This window comes from Pleurodeles waltl, chromosome 4_2, assembly GCF_031143425.1.
Source record: "Pleurodeles waltl isolate 20211129_DDA chromosome 4_2, aPleWal1.hap1.20221129, whole genome shotgun sequence".
Lineage (NCBI taxonomy): Eukaryota > Metazoa > Chordata > Amphibia > Caudata > Salamandridae > Pleurodeles > Pleurodeles waltl.
In genome coordinates this window covers 848482409-848509471 of record NC_090443.1, presented here as the reverse complement: position 1 = coordinate 848509471, position 27063 = coordinate 848482409, and the positions used below count along the sequence as shown (strand labels likewise).

General features: G+C 41.3%; 1 protein-coding gene across 1 annotated transcript in view; it reads right to left on the bottom strand.

Moving 5' to 3' along the window:
* Positions 1 to 27063, bottom strand: part of DAB1 (DAB adaptor protein 1) — a 3348596-nt gene that overhangs the window by 2611733 nt on the left and 709800 nt on the right. The window contains exon 2 of the mRNA XM_069232585.1: positions 6049 to 6136. The gene's annotated coding sequence lies outside the window, so the exon portion shown is untranslated. The remainder of the gene's footprint in view (positions 1 to 6048; positions 6137 to 27063) is intronic.

The window sequence follows — 27063 nt, the reverse complement described above, 5'->3', positions numbered from 1 at the left end:
CACAAATTAGGCGTGGATAGCTTATGTGGACAAAAGGTTAGGAAGGCCTATGCGCGAACTACCCCAAATAGCCAAAAAAGGGCTCAGCACCGGGGGGAGAAAAGGCCCAACAGCTAAGGGGTTAAAAGTGCTGAAATAAATGACACAAAAAAATCTTTTAGATTTCTTTGCACCACGTTTTCGGCCCCCAAAATTGGGAAACGCCCCCTTTGCATACATTATGCCTGTAGCAGGCATAATGTAATGCAAAATGGTAAAAAATTGATCAATGCTTGCATTGCACCACTTTGTAAATTTGGTGCTGTGATTTTGGCCTCGTTGGGCCACATTAGCGTAAAATAAATTATGCTAATGTGGTGCAAGGAGGTGCTAGGGGCTCTTAAGTCAGCCCCTAAATCCCAGAATGCAAAGTTTTGTTAACTACAAAACCATGGCTGCTTGTAGTTGTGACACCGATCCAAATGACAGCAATGCTACTCTAAAAAACTGCAGTTTTCTTAATAAGTATTGCAATATCTCTTCAATTGAATTAAAGACGAAAGTGTCAAGTCTGTTATTTTCATTATGGAGATTAATTTTGAAATAATGGTCTGGATTTTATTGTATTGACGTTCTAAAGAGAGGAGTAAAGCAAATTGTTGGAAAGGTGACAACATTTACGAGTTGATTTCCCCGCCAGAAAGGATAGTCGTGCATGCAAGGATTTATTTATGTTGTATTCACATATACATAGCATTTGTCTGCATCAGTCTCCGACGGACCAATCATACAGTCAAAACGTAAATATTTCGCAGCAAAGGAGCTTCACAATGCACTCCAATCGAATACTTTAGTTACTGAAGAGTACAGTTTGCAACTTGCTTGCTTTGTACACCCACAATCAAAATAGTTTGCACCAAAACAACTATGTTCATCCCATTTGTCCCAGGTCTTATCCAGCTGAACAGCGTATCAGTCCACTCACTCATAAATTGAGTGACAAACTTTATATACAGCTCGTAGCGCCTCTGCTGTACGACATCTCAGTCAATTATACACATAACCACATGGTCTTCCACCATTTATTCGCATGGACTTCAGTTTCGTGGTGCTCAGTTAAAATGTTGTCAATGACAGTGGCTCTCGACGCACTTGGTTGTGTTGTTTAGGTACTTGGGGGCATATTTATACTCTGTTTGCACCGAATTAGTGTCTTTTTTTTTTACTCTAATTCGGTGCAAAACTAACTCCATATTTATACTTTGGTGCTAGACCCCTCTAGCACCAAATTTATAGAGTTAAAGTTATTTTTTTAAAGTGGAGACCTACTTTGCCTTAATGAGATTCAAGGTAGGCGTTCCCGTGCAAAAAATGACTCTATGGCCTTAACGCCATATTTAGGGGCATATTTATACTCTGCAGCATATTTATACTCTGTTTGCACCGAATTAGTGTAATTTTTTTTTACTCTAATTTGGTGCAAAACTAACTCCATATTTATTCTTTGGTGCTAGACCCATCTAGCACCAAGGCCCTGATTTAAACTTTTTTTGCACCACACTAACGCCATTTTATGACGCAAAAGTGGCGCAAATTTACAGAATATTGGCCCTTATTTATACTTTTTGCTGCAAAACAGCACTAACTCAGTTTTGCACCAAAAGGTTTAGCACCGGCTTGCACCATTTCTGTGCACCAGCCGGGCACCATATTTATGGAATGGTGCAAGCTGGTGCAAAGGGTAGGCTAGAGTTTAAAAAAATGACTTTAGTCGGGTGGGGCTGGCAGTATAGAAGAAGAGGGTTTAGCACCAAAAAATGGCTTTAGGCAGGTTAGAGTAAAAAAAAAATGACTCTAACCAGATAAGCGTCATTTTATGGTGCTAAAACTACCATGCCACATGACTCCTGCCTTAGAAAAGGCAGGAGTCATGCCCACCACCCCAGTGGCCAGCACAGAGGACAGGGGTCCCCTGTGCATGGCCATTGCACCCTGTGCCATGTATGGGGGCCCATTTCAGGGCCCCCAATGGCACTTTCAAAAATAAAATGCACTTACCTGTACTTACCTGGGATGGGGTCCCCCATCCTCGCAGTCCCTCTAGTGTGGGTGCCCCTAGGGCCTAGGGAGGGCACCTCTGGGCTTATTCCATGTTGTTCCACCATGGAAATAGGGCCACAGGTCCCCTAACGCCTGCCCTGACCCAGGTCTTAAAAAATGGGGCAAAGCTAGCTTTGCCCCATTTTTTGACCCCTCCTCCCTCCCTTGCACCATTTTTACATGGGAGTATAAATATGGTGTTAAGGCCATAGAGTCATTTTTTTGCACGGTAACGCCTACCTTGCATCTCATTAAGGCAAGGTAGATTTCCACTTCCAAAAAATGACTTTAACTCCATAAATTTGGCGCTAGACGGGTCTAGCACCAAAGTATAAATATGGAGTTAGTTTTGCACTGAATTAGAGTAAAAAAAATGACGCTAATTCAGTGCAAACAGAGTAGAAATATGCCCCTTAGCGTCAAAAAATGATGCTAATCTGGTCAGAATCATTCATTTTGACTCAAAACTGCCTAACGTCATTTTTATTAAGCTAGCCTACCCTTTGCACCGGCTTGCACCATTCCATAAATATGGTGCCCAGCTGGTGCTAAAAAATGGTGCAAGCCGGTGCAAAGCTTTTTGGGGCAAAACTGCCTTAGTGCAGTTTTGCACCAAAAAGTATAAATAAGGCCCTGAGTATGAGTAACTTGTGTGTATGTATTACCTGCCAATGCCAAAGTCTAACCTGTTGTGGTATCTCTGTAATGCTGCTGTCGAGTATGATGATGAAATCACCCTGGTGTGGCAACTGCACTGACGTGCCTGGGCAGGAGCTCATCTTCCATTGGTGTAGCTGGTGTAGTGGCACCGGGGCCCACTGAGCCCTGTTTATAGCTGTATTTCACATTTCAAACAGGAGAGAATTGCCTTCCATTTAGTAGGACCCAGGACACACAGATATGCCTCTGTGCTTGGGCAGACGTTAATTTTTATCGTCTGGGTTGACAGGGTATCTGTCTCCAGAGAAATATGTGACCATTACCCACATGTTAGGAACCAGGAGTACATGTTTTGATTGGGCAGAGGTTGTATGCTTCCACAAAAAAAGGCCTTGTCCTCACACAGATGTGATAATTTTGTATTTATCGAAGTGCCTGAACTTTCACTCTCAGGGGCACACATGACATTGCAATGCTATTTATTGAAGAATATTAAGATGGTTTTCTTTCTCTGGCAGCAGCATAGATGGGAGGACGGCAGTCAGTCAACATTGATTTTTAGGCCTGGCTTGAGAGTGCAACTGTCACCTGACTGTTTAACCTACACCAATATTATTCAACAGTTGTTTGCTTACCTACCAATACATATTTCACCACATGATACTTTTAATGCTTCAAAATAACGTCATTCCTTTAAAGACGGACTTATTGGCATTGCCAATGCTTGTTGCATTTCTGGTTCCAAAAAGTCAGCACGAATTACTATGTGGGAGAATGTAAAACACACTGCCAATAGTGGTGTTTTTCTATGCATAATCACCAAATAGCTTATAAGACATAATGGGGGTCATTACGACCCTGGCGGTCGGAGACCGCCTGGGGTAATGTGGCGTCCGTACCGCCAACAGGCTGGCGGTACGGAGACCTGTATAATGACTGCGACGGTAGCCCCGCGGTCACACTACCGGGGCCGGCGGTTTCCCGCCGTTTTAGCCCCGGCGGTGATAATCCGCCAGGGCAGCGCTGCCCTGGGGATTATGACCTCCCTACCGCCAGCCTGTTTCTGGCAGTTTGCACCGTCAGGAAGAGGCTGGCGGTAAGGGGAGTCCTGGGGCCCCCTAACAGGGCCCCGGGCAGCTTTTCACTGTCTGCATAGCAGACAGGGAAAAGCGCGACGGGTGCTACTGCACCCGTCGCACGGCCGCAACACCGCCGGCTCCATTAGGATCCCCGCTGGGCCGGCGGTCGTAAACTTAGTTTGCACCCGCCGGCCCAGCGGGGATGTCATAATGGGGTCCGTGGGAGTGCGGCCATGCCGCCAAGCTTGTAATGACCCCCAATGTACTTAGTTAACAATTGCCACAACATTTTGACTTCGTAGTTGACTTGAACAGGAATATTACAGATGTAACTTAGTTCGACATTGGTCCCTAACAAAATGAATAGCTGTTCAACTAAATTCCACATAGTTAATTTTAGTTAGATACTAATGGTATTGACGAGTAAGCATTTTATATTGACTTCCTTACACATAATTATAGAATGGTCATGCAGAACACATTTCAATGCAGATCTATGACCAAATTTAAAGGAATGCTAAGGGGTAAATAAAATATTTTTTCCTGAAAGATTGTGAAAAATATGTGAATGTATTCAAAATTATTCATCTAACAGGAAATACGGTCTGCCTTGCATCTGGTGTGGCCTCTGTACACAAGTGCATATCTCAGCTACCAGTCATGAAAGATACTGTCTGGAGACTAGTTCCATCAGAAAATGTATCTCATTTGCTGTAGAAACCTGTCTCTCAAATTATGCAAAATGGTAATATTTGAAATTGTTAAGAAGTTTTGCTATGTAGAGTAACAAAAACAGATTGCCAATTTCATAATTTTTTTCTGAATCTTTAAAATTTGGACCTAGCCTTAGGAGTGCTGGCAAATCCTAAGTGTAGTAACTGTGCACATATTTCCCATGTGATATGTTATGTTTCTATCACTAGCTGATGGAGAATATTGACCAAGGGGACCATACTTGTGATTAAAGTGTCTGATATACTTGGAAGTGAATCCAGGGTTTGAGAGAAGTAGAAGGTGAAGGGGAAATAAAAACATAAATTATCTCTAGATCTCTTCTGGAAACGTTGCTCAATCCAGCTACATTACAATTCTATTATAGCCTTAGAACCCGCCGTAGTGGGTACTACCGGCCATTAAAGGCCCGCTCCCACGTTAACAAGGGAGAGGGCCTTTATTGGCCGGTACAGCCCGCTATGGCGGGTTCTAAGGCTATTAGAACATTCTGTCACTCGGGGGCAGAATGTTCTATTAATTAAAACAAATTCCTCACGAAGCCCGAGGGGATTAAAATCCCCTCGGGCTCCATGAGGGTTTGTTCACAGCTGCTGCTGTGAACAAGGAGAACATTGGAATGTTGGCTCCGGGCTTTTACCGGCCAGTAAAAGCCCAGAGCACTCCATTGTCTGCAATGGAGATCCGAACATTCCAATGTTCTAATATAGCCTTAGAACCTACTGAAGCAGGCTCTACCGGCTTTTAAAGGCCCATTCCCGCGTTAAAGGCCCGAGCCAAAGGCTATTCTAAGGCTATTAGAACATTCTGCCAATAGAGGGTAGAATGTTCTCCTAAATAAAACAAGGGCTTCACAGAACCAGACGGGATTAAAATCCCCTCAGGCTCCCTGAGGCTTTGTTCACAGCTGCTGTGAACAAAGAATATTGGAATGTTGGCGCTGCCGGATTTTACCGGCCAGTAAAGGCCCAGAGCACTCCATGGTTTTCAATGTAGCTGCCAACACTCCAATGTTCTAATATAGCCTTAGAACCCGCCGTAGCGGGCTCTACCGGCTATTAAAGGCCCGCTCCCGAGTTAAATGCCCGAGCCGAAGGCTAGGGCATTTAACAAGGGAAAGGGCCTTTAGTAGCCGGTAGAGCCCGCTACGGCGGGTTCTAAGGCTATTAGAACATTCTGCCACTCAGGGCAGAATGTTCTCTTAAAAAAAACAAATTGCTCACGGAGCCCGAGGGGATTAGAATCCCCTCGGGCTCCGTGAGGCTTTGTTCACAGCTGCTGCTGTGAACAAAGCCCATTGGAATGTTGGCGCTGCGGGCTTTTACCGGCAAGTAAAAGCCTGCAGCACTCCATTGTTTTCAATGGAGCTGCCAACTTCCAATGTTCTAATATATGTTCATAAGTCAATCATTGAATGAAAAAACATTAATAATCATATTATACATATAATCGAGAAATCCACTTTTTTATAGTATTGAAATTGGAAAAATGTACTTACATTTTTATGAGACACTGTTGACATTTTACCGGATTTTGCAATAAGTAATCTCTCTTGTACAAGCATGTGGAGTTCATTTGATGAAAACCTGAAAAATAATTAGATTTGTGTAAGGTCATCCGTGGGATGAAGTCAAGAAAGAGAGAAGCCTGTTTAATTTGAGATCTAGACGTACATGTAATTCACTGCTCTCTTTAGTTTCTGCAGAATTGTTTGTCAGATTAACAAATCGCCTCTATATGAAACTCATGAACATTGTTTTGGCTTAATCTGATGTTTAGATGGCCGAGCAGCACTATCAAAGCCTTTTAGCTGCACGCGCAGGGCCCAGGCACACCACTGACTTCCTTGGAGGCGATAGCCTGCCCCGGGCACATATACAGCATCATAATGATTTAATTTCAATTCTGAAAACGTGCAGTTCACTTTCAGGGTACCATCTGTTCAATCAGCTCAGTGTGGCATAGCACACATGATGCCGCTTTCTGTCCCAGATGGGTCAGCATCACCAACTACAATGGCTAAATGTGTTCCTGCTCATGAAGAGTTCCTGAAAGTTGTTTAACAAATATTGGAAAACATTTTAGAATAGCATTAGAAATGTAGACGGAAAATAGGCTATATTGGCTCATATATGTGCAAAAGTAAGGGAAAAGCTGATTGTTAAGCATAAATAAAAAAATACATATTTTTGCTAGTGATCTGATATGAGAGTTTGGCGAACACATTAAGTGTCAGTGGCAACAGACAGTGGCAACAGGGTATAGTAGTAGGCAGCTCAACAGGTAGGCTATGATGATTGAGAGAAGCTACGGATGTGATGTAAGTTGTGGCCAAGCTTCCACATTACCCAAAGAGGAATCCACATGAAAGAAGCAAGTTTCAAATGTCAAAGTATCATCCTTAGTAAATTGTCCTGAGCATCAAGGCAATCCTTTGAGGAAAGTGCTCTATGTAACAAACAATTCTGCACAAATTTATGTAACAACGTTATAAGACAAAAAAACACAAAGAAGAACACTGAATACGAAGTCCAAAAGAAAAGTAAAAAAAGGGAAATATTAAAATGAAATTCAAAAGGCTTTGTACTGAAAGATGATGGTAAATGGGGAGAGACCTTCGGAAAAGGTCGAGTGTCCTTGGAAGGTATGACCATGATAGACACACGAAAATTGGTTGTGCCATGACTACAGGTGGTCTTGATGCAGTTTGTCATTAGGCCAGTTCAACATTTAGTCAATCATCCTTAGAATTATTGTTAGGGAAAAAAAGACAATGAAGATTACCATGGAGGTTGGTCAGATCAGGACAGTGCAATTTTTTGCATACATGGTGCTGCTAGTAAAGATAAAAAGAAATGTCAGGTAAAAGGACCTACATAATATAATTATTGTGAGAAAATGATAGTCTACACCATAGCACCATAATATAACTTTCGAGAAAATAATAGTCATACCACCTTAAAATATTTTTCATGAAAATTCTTCAACAAATATTTTTTGGAGAGGAAATTTCATCCACATGCCATGTTTTGCATTTATAATGAACTCTGTAAAGTTGAAATGGTTGCCACGTTTGGAAAACAGGGAGTAAACTTAGAACTTCATGCCCTCCATAAGCAGGTGGAGAGAAGCAGAGCATTTGAGTGGAATAATGGGTCAGGGAAGCCAACTAACGCGCATTTGCAGCCATATCTGATGTAGTAGTTGGTCTTGGTGAATATTCCTATGTTTGGATATTTTCAGAGCTCGGAACAGTTCAGTGGCAAGAGGTCAACGGGAGTTCCACTATGTCTGACTTGCAGACAGGTCTAAATTATTTTTTTTCAAAAGCTGGAAAGTTTAGAGCAGTAAAATGGTGGTGTAGCATACTCATGACCTTGGGCCTCAAATAAAAGTATGCGTCTGATTCACCCCAGTGTTGTTGAATCCAAAAATGTGAATGGTTTGCCCAGTAAAAAGTCAAATGTACAGTTACAAAAATGCTTCTTGTAAGCAGTTTTAGTTACGGATTCCTTAAAGGTCGGTTTCAGAGACTCCAATCGTCTTAAAATCATTTCCAGACCACTTACACCTGCATCAGATCTTACCACTCTTTCCATTGCAAGCTATTGAGAGTTTCCGGATTTGTAGTGCAGCCTTCTCCCTTGCATGACCGATGCATCCTTCAGTAACCCACACTCTTTAGAAGCAAATTTCACAAAAGATGTCTATCCTGTTCAAAGTACAGCTCCCATGGGCCTGTCCCCTCCTATTTCCCAGTATGCATGCACAAGGGCAACCATTCTGAAATTAATTTTGGTGTACTTTATTGAAAATCATTCAGAGATTGATGCTCTGGAGATTTAAAATTGGTTTCAAAATTGATTTAAGATGGATACTGTTAGAAATGGGGTATTTGATTGGCAGTCAGGTTACCCCCGGTCCAAGCAAGGACCCTAACTCTAGTCAGGGTAAAGGAGAATCACACTCAGTTAACCCCCGCTCACTCCCTTGGTAGCTTGACACAAGCAGGTAGGCTTAACTTCAGAGACCAAGTGTAAAGTATTTGTACCAACACACACAGTAATCTAGTAAAAACACCACAAAATGACTTAACACAGATTTAGAACAATAGCCAATGTGTATCTGAACATAACAAGACCTAAATGACAAAAATCCAACACACACAGGTCAAGTTGTGAATTTTGAAAGATTAAACACCACATAGCGCTTAGAAACATGAACTGCTTCGATGAGGTGATAACACAGCTTCGTGGCGGAGTCGTTCCTAACAATCCGCCACCAATGGCACCGGGTACGGAGTCACGCTGACCCCCAGCTACAGTACCTTAGGAACTGTGGGAACAAGTCAGTGTGCAAAGTCGGGGTTTGCGGTGTCTCTGGATCCAAGGCAAAGTCGGTTCTGATGCTGCGGGGCGAAGGAGCGGAGGCATCACGAAGAGGTGTCAGGTCATTGCTGCAGAGCGGTAGAGCTGAGGCAACATTGGTGCGAATTGTTGAATCCGTGCACTTCAGGCAGCGTCGGTCACGACGTGGTGCAGCGACTTCCACAGAGTCGTGGACTTCGGTGGGGCTGCAGTGGTGTTGGGCCTGCGAGGGTCATCGCACTCCAGCGAGGACCATGGAGTCGGTTGCAGGCAACATCACGAGATTCAGCAGCGGCATCCGTCCGGAGTTGTCCGAAGATTTTCACCAGCTTCTCCTTTTAAGGGCCCATTGACTGGATAGGGCAGCACTTGTCAGGGCAGGAGTCTCAGCAGAGAGTCCAGGTGCTGGTAGGGGGAGTCTTTGATGGCCCTGAGACTTCAGAACAGGGGGCAAGCTCAGGACAAGCCCTTGGAGATTTCTTCACAAGCAGGAAGGCAGATGGCAGACCAAGACTAAAAATCCACACACGGACCGTCGTGCGGGGAAAATATTGACGCACCTTCCAAAACGCGGCTCAAAAACGACACGCCGCCGGCTCCGTGGCAGAAATCAATGCTCCACAGGCATTTCAGCAGCAATATCGACGCACATAGCTGGAAGAACGATGCGCAACACCCGCTGACGGAGGCTGGTAACTTCCCAACCCACATTGCGTGGTTTTGCTGATACCGTGTGGCAGGATTTTCAACGCAAGCCTTGCTGGGCGCGAAAAAATGATGCAACGCCTGGCCAGACCCAAGTGCTGCCCGGATCGATGCACGGTCTCACTTGCGGGTGAAAAATCGACGCACTGCTTACCTTTTTCGATGCACACTCGCCCGTGCATGATATTTTGATATTACCCATGTACTTTTCAATGCTAACAGTGTGTTTACTGTTTTCTCAGGGATTTAAGACTTTTGCTTTTAAAATTAAAAACTTGACTTGTGTATGTTGGATTTTTTTATTTTTACTTGTTTTGTTTAGATAAATATTTTCTATTTTTCTAAACCTGTGTTGTGTCATTTTGTGGTGTTTTCATTTACTGTGTGTGTTGGTACAAATAATTTACACCAAGATCTCCGAATTTAAGCCTGCCTGCTTGTGCCAAGCTACCAAGGGGGTGAGCAGGGGTTAACTGAGGGTGGTTCGCCTTTACCCTGACTAGAGTGAGGGTCCTTGCTTGGACAGGGGGTAATCTGACTGCCAACCAAAGACCCAATTTCTAACAGCCAAGAATAAAAATTAAAATGACAGCTAAAAACAGTGAAATATGAGGATATACAACTATTAAGATTCCCTGTTTAGCTCACCCAAACCCCACTTCATTCTCTGCTGTGCTTGGGCATCCACATAAGGGTTTATATGGCAGCCTTTCTGTTGCTCCTATCTACACTTGCCAGTGTTTAACGAGGCCGACCAGAAGTAGCACTCTGATGTTTAGCCAGTTCAATAAGAAAGTTTTATGATTAGGTCAAATAATTGTGTATGTTTAGAATAGATGTAACAGCTAGCTTTTTGAGAAAGGAAACTTCGATTTACACAGTTTGTAGGGCAAACTTGAGTCTCAGCTTCCCAAGCTACTATCACAGAGGCCCTTGTTGGTTTTTGCTTAATCCATTTGTCTCAACAGACATTTGTTGAAGTGAACCCCAGCCTATATTTAAGGTATAAAGGTTGAAATTCTGCCAGTTGAACCCAGCACAGAATATGGTCAGACCCTATGCGTCCCATAAACAGGAAGTGGTTGTTCAAAAGGGAGCCATGTTTTGTTACAAACACTGCATTCCTAAATTTGGAAAGCCAGTATTCAACCTTAACATAGTTGAATACATCACATCGGACATACATCACATGTCACTTCTGACTAAGCCTCATTTACGAGGCCAGTGGCGCTGGGCAGCGCAGCAGATAGCTTGCTGTGCCACCCTACACCACAGTATCTCCAAGATACAGCACATTTCTGTCCTCTCCCCCTGCGCTGGTGCATAAATTTCTGCCTACCACCATCCCAGGCACCCTTGCACTATGGTCCAAGGGTGCCTGTATTGTGGGGATTATTGTTTATGTGCAGGAAGAGATACCTAAAACAAACACAAGATATTTCTCCCCATTGTGTTATTCTTATGCCACCCCTGAGGTGACATAGGAATCTGATGCATTCATAGATGCATTCATAGATTCACAGATTCCTTCAGGTTACATGGGTGTTGTGTGGGAACACCCCAAGCAACATCCATGGAATGCACTTTTCACACAGTGTTATGCATTACAGGGGTCCATATTTACAATGCCATAAATAGCCAAGCAAGGTGGCTTTGCATGGCCTTGTAAATACGTGCTAGCACACTGTACCACTGGAGCATCAAAAAAAGATGATGCTCAGGTGGTGCAGTGTGCAGATAGGGCCTTTTAAATGAGTCCCTCTGTTCTTTACAAGCTTATCCAGCTAGTCTCTCACTGCATCTCCATCACAAGACACTATGTCAGTCGTGGGCCACATGTATGTTCTGACAAGAAGATTCCTGAACAGCCTAGACCTGAGTAAAATGGGGCAAAGGCAATGATATGGGTAATGGGTTGGATGCCAAGTTCTAAATATAGGGGTATCCAGGGACTGCCTGGCCCCAGACAAAAGAGTGATCTGAGTAAGTTGTTTTCTAGCTTCTGCAGTTCCTTTACCCAAGTACACCCCCATAAATTAACCCCATAAGTAGCTGCTTTTCCTGCCTTGCCTTGTACACCTGAATAATCATGCAAAATTTCTGGCTGCATATTTTCTTTTTTGTATATTAGTACTGCTGCAGCACTTTGCCTCAGAATGCTGGGGGCTTTCCTCTTTCTGTGATTTTCACTAAAGCTTCGAATTAAAATTAAAGCCAAAGTTATAAATGTTCCAGAGGATGATCATAAGCTCTACGGAGTCTCTCAGACAAGGAGTGTGTTTTACAGTCATTACCTTTGTATTTATGACTTTATTTGTCTACCAGTAGTGGGTAAAGGTACTGATTAGCTTGTGCACTGATGTCTGCATATTTACCCAGGTAATCTTTGGCATCATTTATAAATAAGTTGAACAATGGGAGTGCCAGCACGCATCCCTGCCACACTGCAGACGAAGATGGGAATGCACTGGTGGGTCAAAAAAAAAAAACCTGTATGAAGTCTAGCAAGGAATTGACAATCCCCTGGATCGGAGTACAAGTTATAGTTTGTGTTGGACTTTTTTGCTTATGCAGGGTCATCCCAAATCTTTTTGCCTCAAATCTTTTTGCCTCCTGCCTCCTAATTTTTTCTGACCTGTTGCTGTTGGCTTTTGAACTCTGAGCACTTTAAAACTGCTAAACAGTGCTAAAGTGCATATGCTCTCTGTGTACATTATATGTGATTGGTTTATCCATGATTGGCATATTTGGTTTACTAGTAAGTCCTTAGTAAAGAGCACTAGAGGTGCCAGGGCCTGTAAATCAAATGCTACCAGTGGGCCTGCAGCACGGGTTGTGCCACCCACATAAGTAGCTCTGTAATCATGTCTCAGACCTGCCACTGCAGTGTCTGTGTGTGCAGTTTTAACTGTAAATTCGACTTGGCAAGTGTACCCACTTGCCAGGCCCAAACCTTCCCTTTTCTTACATGTAAGGCACCCCTAATGTAGGGCCTAGGTAGCCCCAAGGGCAGGGTGCAGTGTATGTTTAAGGTAGGACATATAGTAATGTGTTTTATATGTCCTGACAGTGAAATATTGCTAAATTCGTTTTTTAACTGTTGCAAGGCCTGTCCCTCTCATAGGTTAACATGGGGGCTACCTTTAAAAAAATCTGATTAAAGTGTAGATTCCCTTTGGGAGCAGACGGACATGTGGAGTTTGGGGTCTCTGAGCTCACAATTCAAAACTACATCTTTTAGTAAAGTTGATTTTAAGACTGTGAGTTTGAAAATTCCACTTTTAGAAAGTGAGCATTTTCTTGCTTATACCATTTCTGTGGCTCTGCCTGTTTGTGGATTCCCTGTCTGGGTCAGTTTGACAGTTGGGCTGGTTGCACCTCACACTATACAGTGACACAAAAGGAGCTGGGGTGTAGTCTGCATTTCCTGATGAGCCATCTGTGCTAGGAGTGAGGGGAGGAGTGGTCACTTACACCTGAAAGGACTGTGCCTGTCCTCACACAATGCAGTCTCCGACTCCCTGGTGAGTGTCTGGGGCCTGGCCTAGGCAAGGCAGGATTTCACATTCAAAAGAGACTTTACTTTGAAGTAGGCCTATTTCAAAGGAGAAACTGGGTATAAGAAGGGCACCCAAAACCACAGACTTTAGATCACTTCTGGACATCAAGAGGAACCTCTGCCTGGAGAAGAGCTGAACAGCTGAGGAGAAGTGCTGCCCTGCCTGTGACTGTGCTTTGTGGAGCTATCCTGCAGTTGCTGCTTCTGCCAGAGTAAGGGGGCAAAGACTGGACTTTGTGTGCCTTCCATCTTGTGACGAAATCTCCAAGGGCTTGATTTAGAGCTTGCCTCCTGTTGTTTGAAGTCTCAGGGACAGCAAAGACTTCTTTCTGCGAGCACCTGGAGTCTCTGGAGAGACTCCTGCTCTGACAAGTGGTGCCCTATCCAGTCCCTGGGCCCTTGAAAGGAAAGCTGGTGAAAATCCAAGGAAATCGACTTCTGACAACTTCGGACCAACGCCGCTGCTGAATCCGGTGACACCGCCTGCATCCGACTCCGTGATGTTCGCTGGAACGTGATGACCTTCGCAGGCCCGACAGCGCTGGATCCCCAATGAAGTCTGCTACTCCATGGAAGTCGCCGCACCACGTCATGTCTGACGGTGCTCAAAGTGCGCGGATTCAACGTTTCAAACAGACGCCGCGATTCTCCACTTCTCTCATCGACTTGTTATCACTCTTCACCAAAGGTACTGTACTTGGGGGTCTACGCGACTGTGTCCGGCACCGCTGGTGACGACTTGTTGAGAACAACTCCATCACGACGCCGTGTTAACACCTCATCGAAGCATTTTGTGTTTCTAAGCGCTATTTTTTAGTTTAATCTTTAAAAATTCATAACGTGACTTGTGTATGTCGGATTTTAATTGTTTTGGTCTTGTTTTGTTAGATAAATTTTTCCTATTTTTCTAAACTGGTGTTTATGTCATTTTGTAGTGTTTTCATTAAGTTACTGTATGTGTTGGTACAAATACTTTACACCTAGCACTCTGAAGTTAAGCCTACTGCTCACTGGTACTAAGTCAGAACTAAGGACTTTGGTCAGTTTCTGGCTCAAAATAATGAATTCTATTTCCGGTTGTAGAACTTTTAGTTTGATGTTCTCACTACACCTGCTCTATAACTAGTACCTTTTGTCGGAGCACTTTGGTTGATAATGCCTGTTGCATATAGTAATTTTAAGTGGTTGACCCACTTCTGTATCCATCTTGTGAGTTTGTGTGGCCTCAGGAGGTGCAGGAGATGAGCTCCGAGTCTTTGGCTTGTTCTCATAAGCTTCCCATAATTCTCGCTGAATTTCTTGTTGGCTAGCGGGTTTTGCAGTTCTTTCATAGTTTTATGATGATTTGCTCTTCACTTTGCGTGTGATGACGAGCAACAAGAGTGTGCGGCAGCCTGTGTTTTCTTTGCCAGCACTCTTTGTCAAACCATTGCAGGTAGCTATGATCTTACTTTCCTCTTGTGGTATCCTTTGCGATCACTCAAATACATGACCTCAGGACCATTTTTTCATCTTCTGCTCTAGAAGAATGTATACCATTTATATATTCTGCAAATTCTCCCATTAACATTGCCCTTATTAGCATAGTTCTCCTTTCTGAATGTAATGGCTCTTCTGTTATTTGATATAAATATTGGGGGTTTGCATGCTCAATTTCCAATGTATGTGATGCATAGGCTCAATTTTAGCACAATGTCATGGTGACATTCAGGGAATAACATCACCTTCATGTCTGAGACCTGGGCACAGCTACATAGACCATTTTGTAGTCAATCAGGCCTGTCCTGGTTCCTGATCTGTAAGCATTCTTGGTGGTGTAGCATGAGTTGATTTAAACATTAAGGAGCCACAGGCCACAGCTCACTAAGAGCATTAAAAGACATGTTGTTCTCTTGGTTTTCCTTACTAAGGTCATGTCAAGTTTACAGACACCCCAAGCTAACACCTCACCAGCAATTACATCTTCTACTATTCCTTTGGTTGAAGGAGTTTTGAGCTCTTTGCACATCATTATAGTATGCTGGGCCTTCTTGGTGCTTTCAATTGTAGTTTTAATTGCCTGCACTTAAGTACTGTGTCTTCAAGAGCAACAAGCACAGAGGTATTTTAAAAAGTGTACCACTATCTCTGGCCTGGAGGCTCCTGTAAACCTGGCATGTAGGGTGTTGAAGATCCACCCCATTGGGCACCCTCATCTTTGTTGAACTACTTTGTTACAGTACGTAAAGCAATCCACTGTAATTTCAGTCTTACCCTATGTTTCTTTGAAATGGCAGACTTCATGCAGCTTAATAAATGGTTGTCACCCCTCACATATTTTGGTACCTCCCCCTGAAATGTTACAGCTAAGCATTTGCAGCAGATGATGCTGCAGATTCAGGTTTTCTTCCTCCAGGGCTAGGCATGAAACAATAAGGTGTGCAGAAGACTGAGGATCCCAAGGGCTTAAAGATTTACATTTATTCACAAAATGCGGTAGTTCTTCTTGTACCATTCAGGATGGCAAGAAGCCAAGCACAAAGTGCATCTGTTCCTCAATGACTTCCCTATGTTTGGCCGGCTGGGGGATTACGTGTTCCTGTCCTTTCTTATTGTTATGAGTTGTCTTGTCTCTATAGTTTGTCTATGTTAGAGCTTTAAAGAGCCTCGGGGTCAGTACCAAATAGAGACATATGTGTAGTCTGAGCTTCCTGTGGGTTCTGTGCTTCTATTGGTGGCCACCCCTGTTTGTAAAGTAGTGGTTTGCAGTATATGGTTGTGGGCCAGCATCTATACTCATCATTCTATGTTGATCCACATTATTAATAATTATTCTGCACACATTGCATTGTAGGCATTGTAGGAGTTAAACTTTGTATAACAGATTAACTGACATTGTCCCTATTTGTAAAGGGTTTACTTGTTCTGTGTCAATGTTATTGATTAACCACAAATGGGGGATTGCATAGAACATACATAACTAGTGACATCTATTCAATGGGTTGAATAAAAAGGCATTGAGGAACAGATCAAAAAGATTGGGGTGTTGATTCTGTCACAACGGGGTGACTGGTCTTGTTCCTGGTTCCAGGAGTACATGGATGATCTATTACACCTATTGTGAAGGAGGAAGCTATTGAGATTAAGGGAAAAGCTGTAGGTCAGTATGGGAGCAGAACTAAGACTTTACCCTCTAATTTGGCATGAGGAGAACTCGAAATGATAATGTAGTGACATTCTCACAAATTTTCTTTAAACAGTGCTTTGTTGCCCCTTGCATGGGTGTATTCATGTCTGAGGGTCCAGACAGGTCTTAGTGTCTACTTCCTGTCCTATGGTGGTTTTGCTTACTTTTATCACCTGTTCTTTATGACTTTACTTGTTCTTTTGTGGCCGATCCTTCAGTTCTTTTTCAGTTTGACCTTGGGTATTAAAATGTTAACGAACATAGATTTATTGTGGTATATGGGAAGTGTTTCACTCTTTTTTGTGCCTTCTTGTCCCTTCTTCCTGCTTACAGGTGTCTCTTGGGACTGAAATTGGGTGTTCATTAAAGAGCAAGGCCAAGACCTCATCATCTGCCAGTTGGGTGCACAAACTGTTTACTTCCTGGTTAGTGGCAGAATATACATTCATAGTTGTTGTACCTGTATCCTTCATTTCCCTGAAGTAGGAAGCCCCATAAGATACCTGTCAAACAGTGTAGTATTGGGTCTCAGCCTGCTTCTCTAATAGTTGTATTATTGACAGCAGTACTACCTTCATGCTGGACATGTATGATAACAGGGGTCAATAATTTGTCTGTGAAGGAAAAGCGTTAATGTCCTTGGTTGGGTTGACTCCCTCCAGGGAATTTGGTCTGGTGCCCCTGCAAGCGATAGCAATGCCTGCAATTCTAGCAGTTTCAAAATACATATTAAATAGGTAGCCCGTTATGCCACTGGAGGCCCTTTGATCAAGAGTTTCAAGCCATGGCACTTGAGACATGGGGGTGTCTGGTATGATTAAATCTAGCAACAGAATGTGCTGTGTTGAGATATTCAATTGTTGCAGCCCTAATGGGTCGTCTTGAGCTATTTGTGTTACCGTGGTAGTGGGTGACTGATATTATGTGTTTCTATTGTTCCTGCATCGTATGCTGATGCCATAACCTGGAGGGGTGCAGTAACCTGGTAAAAATTGTCACCTACTTCAAATGGGTTGCTTCCAGAAAAAGACAACTATTATTTTTTTTGTTTTTCATGGTCCTATTAACTTTGGGGGAACCCTTAATTTGGTTCACACTTTTGCAGCTGGGGGGATTGCTTTTGTGTTCATGTGTTCACTTGGGAGGGTCATGTGCCTCTGTTTTTAATGTAATGATTCACTTGTGCAATATGTGCATTGTGGAGATGAGGTTAAAGTTGTCATTCCTAAATAAAAGCTATCCTTTAGTGTACTAGATGACTGTGGGACCAAAGTCTTTAATAAATAACTAATTGTAGGTAATCATATACGTATCCCTTAATTTGTAAATAAGCAAGTGCTGGGGTCCATGTTATTACTCAGGGGGCCACTTCAGGTTGCCATTACTGCCATATGCCAGTATAAAGCCTCCCTACTAGTCATCCAACCATAAACGTAACAGTTTGGATAATTCCAGACCACCTAACTGCAGTAAGAATGCACTGGACGCTCTAGAGTTAGGGCCTGATTTAGAGTTTGGCAGATGGGGTTACTCCATCACAAATGTGACGGATATCCCGTCTGTTGTATTACAATCCCATTTTTTTCCTATGGAAATCATAATATGGCAGATGGGATATCTGTTATGTTTGTGATGGAGTAACCCATCCGCCAAACTTTAAATCAGGTCCTTTATTTTTAAATGCATTTAATTGTTAAACCAATGTGCTCCATACTTAAATAGACAAAAAGCACCAACATGTGGTGGACTTTCATAAGTAAGTGCCTGTATCAACAATTAAGCGGTTGTGCCGAGCACTAAAATACACCGGCACAAACTAAGCACTGCATGTAGAATTGAGAACATGTTAGTTGATATATTAAGGCTTACACTTTTGTGAATCGGCCCCAAAGTTATCTGCTATATAATACATAGAAGGAAGTGACATTTTCCTATCTTCTATTTATCTGTCACAAATTCATAATAACAGCAGAACTACCTTGCAATTAAAATACAAATGAATGTGAGCTAAGCATTCACAAGAGCCCCTGCCATCTTAGTTACTGTTAATAAAAAAGACAGCCTGAAAGAGAGCTCGCCAATAGCTGAATGGCAAACTAAGTGATCACTGAAAGAGACAGACCCATTCTCACAGTTAACCTGCCGTTCAGCAGAGTGGAGCTTCAGAGCGCAAGAGCTGTGTTGGACAAAGGCACTGCAGAAATGAAAATGAACTTTATTTCTTTGTCTGCTAACTACAAAAGAATGATGAAATAAACTACAGAGCTGTCAGCTACATTTCACTCCGAGGCAAAATTAAAGTCATGTTTAAAACACTTAAGCTCTGAAGATGTGAGAAATGTGGGTATTAGTTGTTAATGAACCATTGTGTGGATGGTCACAGCCCCTTTTCACCAATATTGCTGGCCAAAGGCGCATTAGTGTTCAAATTCTGATCTTCCAAACTATCTAAAATATCCACCCAAGTATGTGTCAATAAAAAAACATAATTTGCCTGTCAGAAGACCCTCCTTTTAAAGAGTTGAGATTTATGCATGCATACCATTGATCTAGTTAAGATGATAAAAGAACCATAACAGTAAAACAATTTGAGGGGAATACATAAGTTAATTAAGTCTTAATAGCATAGGTCTGAGTGGCAGATGTTTTATCACAGCACGCATAAGATGCACTGGTTATTATAAAGAGTAATGTACCCTGTTATTATATGTCCAAAGCACCTAGTAGTTCTTCAGTAATGTTTAATAATACACCATCTGCTTTTCAGTCAAAGAACCTCTCTCACATCCAAATCTAAACAGAATCGCTATGAGTGTTCAACTGACAGGAACATTCCATTAGAATGGGAAGGGGAGGGGGAAAGCAAAATGGATGAGGGAAAGTAGTAAGATAATTTGCACAATGGTTAGACCCATAGGTCAAGTAATTACAACGCACCTCATCACAGATACCAAACATATCACAAATGTCATTACAAGAAAAGAGGCTATCATTCTGCATTAATCCTATAATGCTATTCCACACAACACTTCAAAGATAATACATCATAAACAAAACAATCCAGAACGGAATCTTAACATATAAAAAGTCCATGCCAAGAATCATCTTCCTCTTTTAAACGCTGCTCCTGACAAATGAGTAGCACTTCATATTTTTTATCACGATTGATAACAGTACTTTATAGTCTATGTAAAGACTCTTTATAGTGTTGTGTTGTCTTTGGTTTCCAATTTATGGAAACGTGTTATTTTAGCTTTAGGTTTTCGTTGATCCATATATACTTTAATCAGTGTTTGTTTTACCTTCTCTTTGACTCCTACTGAGTGTTCTGGTAGTAATTTAACAGTAACAGTGTACTGTTTCCCAAAGCACTGCCAAGACAAACCACCGTCAAACTAATCCAACAGTAACCGGATTTGTGTCCTGATTGTTGACTAGCCAATGACATTGCTGCATGAGCCGTGAGGAGCTTTCCCCTTCTGAGCGGCTTCATATCAACATTGTGTCCATTTCAAGTATTGTACTGTTTTCCAAAAATGATGGTCACTCTAAGCACTATACGGAAACAATCCAATTTCTGGCCGATCATTCCTTCAATACAGGGCTCGATGTAAGCAATGCAGCTCATATTATATTAGAGGAAAGAATTAAGCAACTTTTTTTCTGACAAAACATCGCAAGTTTTCTCCTCCATTTTGTTTTGGGCATCAGGCCATACAGTTTAATGCACAATATGTTGTCATTTTGAGTGAGATCTGTAACTGTCACGATGACAGTTGACAATTACAGTATCTCTTAGCAGCAGATTAATTTTGATTGATGATGGAGTATCCTTGTTTTAAGGAGATTTTCATAGTGTTATAAGGACGCCCATACAATAATAATAAGAATAAGAATAAGTCTTTATTTAGAGAACTCCTCACTCGCCATACAGTCACCGTCCTCCTCAAGTCCACATCCAACATTCTAAGGTAAGCTCCTGGTTGATCCATTGTCTCTACATTCTAAGGAGACACCGGGAGTATACCATTAAGGGAGTTCTTATTCTCTAGAAGCTGTAAACTCATTTTGTTAACTCTTTTACAACAACTCCTAACACAGCGATTTGACATATACCTATGTATAGTAGAATTACTTAAAATACGCAGTTTATACTGCAATATAAACAACGGGAAGAAACATTACATTAATTCAAGCTTATAACACATAGTATTACTTTATTTTACACTGCTGGGATCTATTTTAAAAGACATTAACAGATATATTGAGATAGCATTTGAATAAGGACAAGATACACATATTTATCTCGCCTGATTGTTATATCTGATGCAATTGGACAAGTTACTTAATATCTCTACAGTGACTTTATAATTTTAAAATGTCTGATAAGGAGAGAGAAACCCCTGAGAACTCTCAAGGGAATATTAATGATGAGATAATTAAGAGATTAATTGAATAAGAAATGATCAGCTGTATAAAAGATACCATTGACAAGGTGATGTAGAAAAGAAAAAATAGGAAAGGATCAGATAATGATTTTGGGAGTTTATCAGAAGATTCTTATAATGAAAGTAACAAAGGGAAGAAGAAAAGGAAAAGGAAACATTGTAAAAGTCAAACACCCTTAAGAAAGATAGGAGGTCTGAGCACCTCAAAAGAGATCCGTGCCCAATGCAGCATATTATCTAAAAGGAGAGGTGTCCTCCGCAAAACGCATGAGATGGATGCCCAGAGTGGCACACAAATGAAAGACACTCATGTATTTGAGTTTGGGGAGTATTCTAGACCTCCACCAGAATGAGGATGAAGCTGATGAGCTCTTTGTAGAGGATGTTGTTCCCTCCGCCTCCAAGTCTGCAATTGTGAATCCTTTAGGGGAGGAAATGTTTTCACCACACAATATCAAGCACCCAAGAAGTGCAAACTGGTGGACTCTTGACCATGTAGCCCATTTTATCAAGAGATGAGTTAGAAATCCTCTTGAAAAAGAAGTCAGGAATGTTCTAAAAGCAGATCTCAAGACCAGTCATTGGTGATAAAGTCTGCCTCATCCCAAATCTACATCCTGAATTAATCACTTTCCTTTTTAAAATGTGCAAGGATCCTTGAAAAGGCTTGGAAGGATCCCTCGTGCAGTGCCAGGATCGACTTCTGGATGCAGTTGGTCCTCTCTCAACAATAACAGATATGACAGGAGAGGCACAAATTAAGGCCATTCCGTTATATCTGGATCTTTTGAGAGTCTGGAGTCACATGGCAATGGTACTGTCAGGCAATGCTAACACAAGCCTAAATGCCGAAAGGCGTAAAGCAGTGTTAATGAAGATGAACGCCAAACTTGGGGATTTAGCTACTAAAGAGCCCAGTGAGAACCCAAAAGGTTTATTATTTGGTGAGGATATGGTCAAGAGCCTCAGCAAGTATGTTGCAACATTTACAGTTCTAGACAAGGCTCAGACCAACATGAGCAAAGTCTTCAGTGGAGGTGTTGTTGGCAGGTCTGGTAGAAGGGGACCTTCTACTGGCTGTGGCTTCCAGAGGAATAACTACAGGCAAATAACTTTTGACAGAGCTATCAAGGTAGTTCATTCTACCCACAAAGAGGTTGCTTCCAGTGAACAAGAGGGGATAAGAACTGTAGCCAAGAAGCCTCTGGTTTCCAGGGTAAGCACAGTGATTTCTTCTCTTTCTTTCCCAGGAAGAGTAGGGGGGTCACCTGAAATATTTTTCCTATGTGTGAGAGACTATTACTCAAGACCTATGGGTTTTAGAAACAGTCAGTGGATTCAAATTAGATTTTTTTAAAAAGCCCTTACAGTTCACTATCCCAAGAGAGTTAATTTTAAGTTCAGACCAACAGAAAGTGGTAGGAGAAGAAATAAATTCCTTATTGATGATATGAGCTATTGTAGAAGTGGGAAAGGAAGAGCAAGCTTTTGTGGGCAAACTATTTCTGATAGAGGAAAAGGACAAAGGGTGGAGACCAGTTATAAGCCTAAGGGATTTGAACACATATTTAGTGTACAGACATTTCAAAATGGGGGGGGTATCCATCATTTGAGAGATATGTTGCTAGAGAATGATTGGTTAATAAAGTTGGACCTCAAAGATGCTTACTTTACAATTCTCATGTCAGAGATCAGCCAACCATACCTACAGTTTTTTGGCAGAATACACTGTTCCAGTTTTGCTGTCTACCCTTTGCCTATCGTCAGCTCTGTGGTGTTTCACCAAGGTGCCAAGAGCCGCAGTGTCTTTCCTGAGAGAGAGGGGTGTTCGTATGATCATGTATCTAGATGACATCTTGATTACGTCAAAATGCAAGTCTCAAATTCTGAAGGATTTGGAACTGGTCAAAACACGGTTGGAGAATCTAGGGCCCATATTTATACTTTTTAAGCCCCACTTTTTGAAGCAAAAGCGGCGCAAACTTACAAAATGCAAGTGTATTTTGTTTGTTTACGCCGCTTTTGCGTCAAAAAGCAGCACAAAGGAGGCTCTAAAAAAAGTTTAAATATGGGCCTAGGTTTTATAGTAAATGCAGAAAAAATTGCGCTTGCCCCTTTTCATTCGCAAGACTTTTTAGAATTTTTGATGGACACAGTGAAAGTGGTTTTACGTTTACCAACAAAGAAAATCACAAAGATAAGGAAAGAAATATGGTATGCGCTCAAAAAGGAATTTTTGACTCTAAGGGAGTTAGCAAGGTTCATAGGTTTTGTTGTTGGTATGGTAATTTAACTTATAACTTGCACAAATCACCCAAAGAGGGTATCTCAGTACAACCAAAGAAGGAACAGGTAGAAGCAGCTCCGTTATAACATGACTGTCTTAAGCTTTTTCCTGACCTTGAGGTGATCAGAACATGTACAAATATTAAACAGCAAATTATTCCAGTATAGTGGGCCAGATATGCAAAAGATTACCCTCCTGATTGAGTCTCATATTTATGGAATCAAGAGCAGTGTTCTATCACTGGATCTTAGGCAACTCAAAGGACAATGTTGAATAAGCTTACAAGACAGATAATGAGAACCCGTTCCTGTCAAGGCCTCATGTATAAAACGGCAAATTTTGAACATGACTCTCTTGCGCACTGGTAACCAGTGGAGAGAGTGCAGGAGACGAGAAGAGGCTGACCCAACAAAAAGGTTGTGAATGAGATGGGCAGCTGTATTCTGCACTACCTATAATTTACACAGTAGCGTCTCATTCACAGCAGCCAATAAGGCATTGGCATAGTCAAAGCAACTGATAACTAGAGCCTGAACCAGGGTTTTCATAGCCGCCTGAGGATTACTATCTTCTTCAATTCAGGCAATATTTCCAGGTCCTTTGCACTACTGGGCTTACAAAGAGTGAAGGCCAGGGCATTAAATTGGTGGCAAAAGCAAGTAAATCTGTGTAATGTTTTGTGCAATTTTTGGGTGCACTCCAGAGTTCTTTTTAGAATCAGCTATGAGTCCATCAGTCTGGGTTGCTTGTTTGGATGTTCAGGAAACTAGTGGTTCATTGATCAAAAACAGAGAAAGTATGTCATTTAAATTACTTGGAGTTGATGACAGGGATTTATGCTCCCATGAGTTTCAAAGACAATGAAAAATGTTTCTGCAGTGGCTTATACAAATCGATTAGGAGACACGATGTCCCATGGTCTTTCAGATTCAGCGAAAAAGATATGGATGTTTTGCTTGGAGAACAAAATTAATTTAAAGGCAGACTATTTGCCTGGGAAGGCCAATGTTTCTGTGGACTGGAATTCAAGACTCTTAAGAGGATACAGCGATTGGCAATTGAATTGAGATTGTTTCAGAAAACTAGATCAGATTTGGGGCCCACTAGAGACAGACCTGTTTGCAAGCAGTCAGACGTTTAAGCTGAAACAATGTTACAGTTGGATTCCAGATCCAGGGGCTCTAGCAGTAGTTGTAGTCTTATAGAGTTGGGAGAAGGAGAATTTTTATGCATTTCCCCCATTCGCAATGATTCAGAGGATTCTGCAGAAATTGAGGAGTGTGAAGTTTTCCCTTGTTCTAGTAACACCATTTTTGGTATCTCAACCTTGATTTCGAATTATTCTAGCACTAACTTGTATAATTCCTTTCTATGTTCCAGCCATGGAGGGTTTATTGAGACGTGCGGATGTAGAGGATCATCCCCTAGTTCTGACAGGGACTTTGAACTTTCTTACTTGGAAGGTATCAGGAGATATGCATGCACCTCAGATCTTTCTGACAAAGCTGAAGAACTACTTGAGGAATCTTGGGCACCAGGAACACAACATAGATATAAAGGGATTTAGAGATACTGGGTATGTTGCTGCATGGAAAGACATTTGGATCCCTTTGAGGCTCCTATAGTAGAGGTGGTAAACTTTTTATTGGAACAATATGATAAAGGGCTTAGGTATAGAGCTCAATCACTGTTAAAGATCAGTGGGCGACAGTCAGCTTAATGTTAGGAGTGTAGGAAAAATGTTTTGGTCTGTAGATTCCTTAAAAGCTTCAAATTAAGGAGTCCTCCTAAACCTAGGTATGATGTGTTGCAGGATGTCAATTTGATTCTGTATATGTTTTCAGATCGGCCCGGTAATTAATATTTAGATCTGAAAAGATTAACTATGAAGGTGGCTTTCTTGGTTGACCTCATTTCGTGTTGTAGGTTTTCTGATGTTAAAGCTTTGGAGGTGAGTAACAGAGTTTATGGTGCTTTTGGAGTTTCATTTGATATTACAAAAAGAACAAAGTCAGGTACAATTTATTTATTCAAGATTTGATACTTGTAAAAAACTGTGTGTAGTAGACTGTGTAAGAGATTAAAATTCTCGGATGGATGAATTTCTCCCTGACAGAGTGACTCAATAAATAATTTCCTTTGTGAAACCCTTTAAAGCAGTAACGTCTGTTACTACTGCGAGATGGGTTGAATGTACCATGCAACAAGCATGAGTAGATCTGAAGAAATTTCATGCACATTCAATCAGAGGTGCAATGGCCGGTCAAGTCATTTGGAAAGGTAGAAGATTGGAAGATATTATGCAAGCGACTAATTGGTTGAATACTTCCGTTTTTGCTAAATATCATTGTAAACCAATCAAGAACATGTCAAATATGATTTGGGGGGCTATCAACATGCATAATGCTAGCCTCCTGTCTTATAATGAAATATGGATTCTCCAAATTAAGTCCAAAGAGAATCTGAATTTCATTAAAGATGCAGAGGCTTGGATAATCCTACCCTCCCTTTCCTGTTTTTAATAAAAAAAGGAGAATATTATAATATTAATCAGATTAAAAGTTATACTGATGAATTAAAATATGTGATCTATAATTTTGTAATGTTTATTATTAATTTATTTTCCAAATGCAGTTTCTTTAATAATGAATGTTATGTTTTTTTTGGGATAATCAATAAAACCTTTGAAGATGATTTGGATTATTTTGTATGGAATTTCTCAATTGTTGTTTAAAGAGGATTCATATTGACAGAAGACACAAGTTTTGCATTTAAAGATGAAGATGGTTCTTGGCATGGACCTTTTATATGTTAGGAAGATTCTGTTCCAGATTGGTTTGTTTATAACATATTATCTGTGAACTGGTGTGTGGAGTAACATCAAAAGATTAAAGCATAGCCTCCGTGTCATTAATGAAATTCAGATTCTCTTTGCACTTTATTTGGAGAATTGCTATTACCTTCCTATCAGATAGTTGATGAAAGCATGTGACCTCATTCCTTGTATAGTCGCAGAACTTATTTTCTAATTATGTACTGTTTATTTGTTCCTTCTATGAGAAAACGAGTTTGATTTTTTAATTACTTCTTGGGGCACACAAAAGAATAGCTTGTATCAAAAAATACAAAAAAACTTTGAATTTTTAATTCTGCCAGGGGAGTTAAAAAATAAATCAAATATGGTTGGGCTTTCCGTTTAGTCAGTTTTAATTTTATGTTTTATGATCCATAATTATACGTATCCAGGGCTCCAGAGGCAAGGTTGATCTCCACTCACACACAATATCAGCATTTTAGGTGTAGAATATGCCCTATGATAAAGCGTGCCACAAAACGTCAGCAAGCACATTATTTTTAGAATAGTGGTATCTTACAGAAAATTTAGATTTATGTGTTCATTAATCTTAATATGTAGTATGATACAGTTAGGGAGATCGGAATAATATTTTTCCTCTCCTCCCTAGTATGAGATATTTAGGAAGGGCAAAGTACGTAAACAGCAGGTCTGTTAAGGATCATGCTTATGGTTTCTGGAAAGAGGAGGGTGAGGAGGGAAGCACCATCATCAAGAAGAGAGTTTAAGGTAATTGATTAGAGCAGAAATAAATACATATACATACCAACATCCTAATGGCAAACAATAAACAGAGCACTGGCGTAATATTGTGCAGCAAGTAAAACATGATTCTCTGAACAACCGCCATACCATGGTGTTCTATCTCGTTTTCCAGATGGTGCAATTCATTGGGATTTCTGCACTGTCCAAGGACGGATAATTTCCTCAGTGGTTTGGAATATATACCACAAGTGACTATGAGTAGAAACTTCAAACAAAAATTAGAAATAAAAGAAGGAAGCAATTCCCAAACTCTCAACATCTTGGTTAAGAAATGGCTGTGTATACTCTCTTGCTTACGCTCTTTGTGGATAACTGTATTATAACGACTGACGTACAGAAAACAAAAGAAAAGTTTCTATCAT